Raw genomic sequence first — 6,282 nt, forward strand, 5'->3', positions numbered from 1 at the left:
TTACTTTCCTATGAAAGTAGATTCATCAAGGTTTGTTTACATAATTTATTCACTATTTAATTCCCTTCCTACTATTTTTAGTGATTTTCCAAATCTACATCACTGCTGCTGTCAGCATCTGCCTTTAAGGTAGACTTTACCTATTTCATGGTTTCCATGATTCAACTAGCCCTTTTTGCATAAATAGCACAATTTATGAAAGTGATTAACCATCCCCATGGCCAATCCTTTTCAAGCATATCCACACCAAATGATTATAACAATATACTCAAACACATATAAGCCATTTTCGCATGGCTATCCAAAATTTATACAAGTCCAAAGGGTCCACGACCCACAACAAACGGGTAGTCCTATACATGCCATTTCGAAGTTCAACCAAAATTGTACCAAAAGGGGGCTTTGATAGTGTGGGCGACTTTGACCTCAAGATCCCGAGTCCGATAGCTGGAGAACCAAATCTATAAAACAGAGGAGCAATGGAACGGAGTAAGCAATTTATGCTTAGTAAGTTTTGAGCAAGGAATTCCAGCACAACAAAAGTATAGCATTCATATGGCTAAACGGATAATTTCATATGCACAAATTTACGACATCGTACTTGCTTCACATTATCAACCCTTATGTACATACACAAAAGATCAACTCAGCCAAAGGCCGGTAGCTCGTTTATCAACTGAGCGAATACTTATTTGTAAGGGCTCAACTAAATTCAAGCACATACGAAACATACCTCAATGTTGGGATGTTTCGAGAGTATTAACTGGAATTTTACAGCAAGTTCATTCATTCCCAAATCACGTACCTTCGGAATTTAACCGGATATAGCTCCTCGTTCGAATGCCTTCGGGACATAGCCCGCTTATAGTAATTCGCACAAATGCCTTCGGGACTTAACCCGGATTTAGTAACTCGCACAAATGCCTTCGGGACTTAACCCGGATTTAGTAACTCGCACAAATGCCTTCGGGACTTAACCTGGATTTAGTAACTCGGACAAATGCCTTCGGGCTTACCCCGGAATTAGTATCTCGCACAAATGCCTTCGGATCTTAGTCCGGATATTGTCACTTAGCACAAGCCTTCGGGACTTAGCCCGGACAGCATTCAAATAACCATGCACATTTAACAATAAATCATGGCCCATTCGTATTTCATTTTCGTTAGCAAAACTCAAACACAAGACATTTATCATTCTTGCAAATTCGGCTCAATAGCCACACAAAGAGCATGATTTTAATTTGCTCAAAACATGATCTAATCACATCATAATTTAAGCTCTTTTACTCAAGAACTTACCTCGGGTGTTGTCGAACGATTCCGATAGCTATTCGACCACGTTTTCCTTCCCTTTATCGGATTTAGTTCCCCTTTGCTCTTGAGCTTAATTAAACAAATAAATTGATTTAATCATTTGAGCATCGAAAAGAGGAACACAAGGCACTTAGCCCATATTTATACATTAGACATTAAAGTCACATATGTACGGAATCATGAATCAAACTCAACATTTTAGCTAATTTTTCCCCCTTGGCCGAATATGCATGTCTATTTTGGGGCCGATTGCAACACTTAATACATTCTACAAGTATGGTCACTTGTATTGACTAAACACCCTTTTGTTTCGAGTTCAAAACTTGGCTAATACACACATATACACACTAGTAAAGCATCCTCTCCCTTTCCATCAATTTAACACATGCATTGCTCATTAACATGCAAAAGTTATATTCGGCCTTAGCACACAACTTGCTGGTCGATTCTTCTCCATTTAGCAACCAATGCACATATGTGCTCACTCAAAAATGCTAAAAAGGAGGTTCAAGAATCATCAAGACACCATCACATGCATCATTAACAAGCTTCATATTTAGCATGCAATGGCATTAACACAAACTCCACCTAGGCCGAATCTTAACTCATCCTCATGCCTCATCACCACAACATCAAACATCAACCAAGAATGATGCATCCATGGCCGAGTGTCATTTCCATCACATAGCAAGATTTAGACCATGGGCTAGGTAGAACTCAAGCTAACAACTAAAACATGCATGCATCTCATGGAACATCATCAAACATACCTTAGCCTAGCTACATGCATGGCCGAACCTCTTCAACCTTTCTTCTTCCTTCCTCCTTAAAATTTTTGGCCAAGGATGAACCAAAGGATGAGCATTTTTTTTCTTTGTTTTTTTCTTTCTAGTTTCGGCTAAATGAAGATGAGAAAGGATGAACAAAAATTTTCTCCTTTCTTTTCTTTAGCTCACGGCAATGGGGGGGGAAACAACTACACACATTTTTTTTTGTATTCATCATACTCCTTTTCATTATTTTATGCCCATGCCCCTTATTTTATTTTTTTCCTACATACCTCACTAGGCCAACATGTTCCCAACATGTTTCCACCCATAGCATGGCCAACCACTAGCTCAAATTTTGGGTAATTTGACATGCAAACCCATCATTTTCGCAACATGCATTAATAGACCATTTTAAATTAGCCTATCATATTTTCACCATGTCTCATATCAATCCCTATTTAATAATTTCTCATGCAATTGGCAAAATTGGAGAATGAAACTTCCACATACTCATGTACACACATAATAAGCATAGAATATGGAAATCAATTATTTTTATGACTCGGTTTTGTGGTCCCGAAACCACTTCCCGACTAGGGTCAATTTTGGGCTGTCACACATAGAACCTTGCTTAAGCTCAAGAAATTCCTTCCGTTTTTGATCAACAAATCTCTGACTGATATACTTCTTCCGAAACTCAGTTTGGAAAAACTCCCAAGTTACTTGCTCTCGGGGCACAACAGAAGTCAGAGTACTCCACCAATAGTAGGCAGAATCACGTAGCAAGGAGATAGTACACTTTAGGCATTCATCGGGCGTACAAGATAGCTCATCGAGTACCCGGATAGTGTTGTCCAACCAAAATTCAGCTTGCTCGGCATCGTCGCTATCCGTAGCTTTAAATTCAGCAGCCCCATGTTTTCGGATTCTGTCAACTGGGGGCTTATTTGACCTTATTTGGTCAGTTTCCGGAGGTATTGTAGGTGCGGGGGTGGTATTAGTCGGGAATGGAGGTTGTGGAACAGCCGTATTAGTTCGAATGTATTGGTTGAACCAATCATTCATCACGCTATAGAAAGCTTGTCTAGCTTCATCATTCGGGTTACTAGCATTAGGTTGAGAGTCCGCCGGCGCTGTCCCTTGTGCGGGAGCAGGCGCTACACTCTCAAGATCATCAGCTACCGCTCGGTCGGGATCAGGATCCATTACTATAAATAAACACATTTACAATTGTTAGAAATCACCACACTATCAAATAATCACATAAAATGGCATGTATAGCTAGACCCAACGCATTACGGTAGTCCTAGAATCGACTACCATAGCTCTGATACCAATCAAATGTAACACCCCGAACCCGAGACCGTCACCGGAGTCGAACACAAGGTGTTAACAGACTTTAAACCACTTATAAAAAAATTTCCCAGACACTGCCAATCTGCATACTAGTCGCTTTAAAAATCATATCTTGAGTTCAAAAACTCGGAATCCAGTTCCATAAATTTTCTCTGAAACTAGACTCAAATTTACATCAACATATTTTTTTTTAGAATTTTTGGTTTGGCCAATTAGTACAGTTTATTAGTCAAAGTCTCCCATGTTACAGGGATCAACTACACTGACCTTCGCGCATTACGACTTGGATATCTCCCTGTACAGGGCTTCAATACTGATGTCGTTTGTTTCTATAGAAACTAGACTCAGAGAGGAATCTATACATATATGGCATGACTCCTAATTATCTCTGGTTAATTTATAATGAATTTCCAAAGTCAAAATAGGGAATCCAGAAACCGTTCTGGCCCTGTCTCACGAGAACCTAAATATCTCTTAACATACTGTCCATATGATCTTTTCGTTACTTTCCTATGAAAATAGATTCATCAAGGTTCGTTTACATAATTTATTCACTATTTAATTCCATTCCTACTATTTTTAGTGATTTTCCAAATCTACATCACTGCTGCTGTCAGCATCTACCTTTAAGGTAGACTTTACCTATTCCATAGTTTCCATGATTCAACTAGCCCTTTTAGCATAAATAGCACAATTTATGATAGTGATTAACCATTCCCATGGCCAATCCTTATTAAGCATATCCACACCTCTCAATAACCACATCCATACCAAATTATTATAACATTATACTCAAACATATATAAGCCATTTTCGCATGGCTAACCAAAATTATACAAGTCCAAAGGGTCCATGACCCACAGCAAACGGGTAGTCCTATACATGCCATATCCAGAGTTCAACTAAAAGAGTACCAAAAGGGCTTTGATAGTGTGGGTGACTTCGACTTTGATGATCCCGAATCCGATATCCGACGAACAAAATCTATAAAACAGAGAGCCAAAGCAACGTGGTAAGCATTTTAAAGCTTAGTAAGTTTCAAGTAATGAAATCGGCTTTGACTAAAGTATTACATTCACATAGCTAAATGGATCACTTTATTAATACACATTCTCATACACATACTTACTTCACACTTCATCAACATATACACACAAGGTATTAACCTATCTAAAAGTCGAAAGTTCGTTAGTCGATTGAACGAATACTATTAAAAACAAATCGACTTTTCCGATGCATAGGAACACATACCTTATCGTTTGGGTTTTTCGAGCGTTTTAATTGAATTTATTACAGCACAACACGCTCACCTTCGAACCCAAGTTTCTTCGGAATTTAGCCGGATATAACTACAAGCACAAATGCCTTCGGGTCTTAGCCCGGATATATCAACTCGCACAAATGCCTTCGGGTCTTAGCCCGGATAAAATCACTAGCACAATTGCCTTTGGGTCTTAACCCGGGTATAGCAACTCGCACAAATGCCTTCGGGTCTTAGCCTGGATAAAATCACTAGCACAATTGCCTTCGGGTCTTAACCCAGATATCATTCAAATGCTCATGCACACATATATCAACAATCATGACACATCCATATTTCATTTTCGTTACTAAGGCTCAAACACAAAGCATTTATTTAACCTTTCCAATTTCGGCTCAATAGCCACACACAAAGAGCATGATTTCAATCGGCTTTATAACATAGTCTCTATGCACATTCGGCTATCCGTCATAGTATGACTAATCATTTTAATATAATTCAAGTAGGGTCATTACTCGAAGACTTACCTCGGATGTTGTCGAACAACTTTAATGGCTATTCAATTACTTTTTCCTTCCCTTTATCGGATTTAGTTCCCCTTTGCTCTTGAGCTTAAAGAATACAAATAGGAGTATTCAATATTTAAACCAATAATATGAATTTATTAATCACATTCGGCAATCACATATCATTAAATTTTCAAACCAAAATGTCATTATATGACCACATATATACATATCCATATACTTAAGCTCAATAATTATAATATAATATCATGTACTCACTTTAAGTATATTGCCGAATATACTTAATCATACATACACCTAACCAAAATAATTTCTAAAATCTTTATATCATTTATACACTAAGCCGAATACTCTTACCAAGTTCACCTATATTCTTCAACAAATTCTTCATTGATCAAACACATATTCGGCTAAAGAAATGGTAATTTTAGCAACTTTTGATTTAATACTTAATCAATTATAATACATCTAAATATTCTTTTCATATTATTAACTCAAATCACATACATTATTTAATATAACATTTTCACATTCGGCATTAGTATCAACCATAGTAGCCGATTCTTCCTACTTTGTACCCATGCATCTATTTGATCCTTAGTTAGTTCAAACACTCACACACTAAGATTCATCCAATTTTAACAAGAAATAAAATCCTTAATCCTCAAACTACCATGGCCGAATGTTATAACCCAAGCCACATATATTGTTCCTCAAGGCCCTTCAAGGACCACATTCGGCACCTCCTTAATAACAACCCAAATTTGAACCTTCAAGAAAGAAGAAGAAAAAATATATGTGCTAAGAGCTTCAAACTACTTGGCCAAATATCAAACCTCCTAACAATCAAAACTTAAGCCATGGAATGATTAGAACTTGAACTAACCACCTTCTTTATACAAAATTTTCCAAGAATTTCAAGGTACTTACCTCTTCTTAATCCTCATCCAAACCGAACATAAAGCAAGAGAACTCTTTCTTCTTCCTTTGATTTTTCGGTCAAGAAGAACAAAGAGGATGAAGCCTTCTTTTTTTTTTCTTCTAGTTTCGGCAA

This window comes from Gossypium hirsutum, chromosome A02 (genome assembly GCF_007990345.1).
Source record: "Gossypium hirsutum isolate 1008001.06 chromosome A02, Gossypium_hirsutum_v2.1, whole genome shotgun sequence".
NCBI lineage: Eukaryota > Viridiplantae > Streptophyta > Magnoliopsida > Malvales > Malvaceae > Gossypium > Gossypium hirsutum.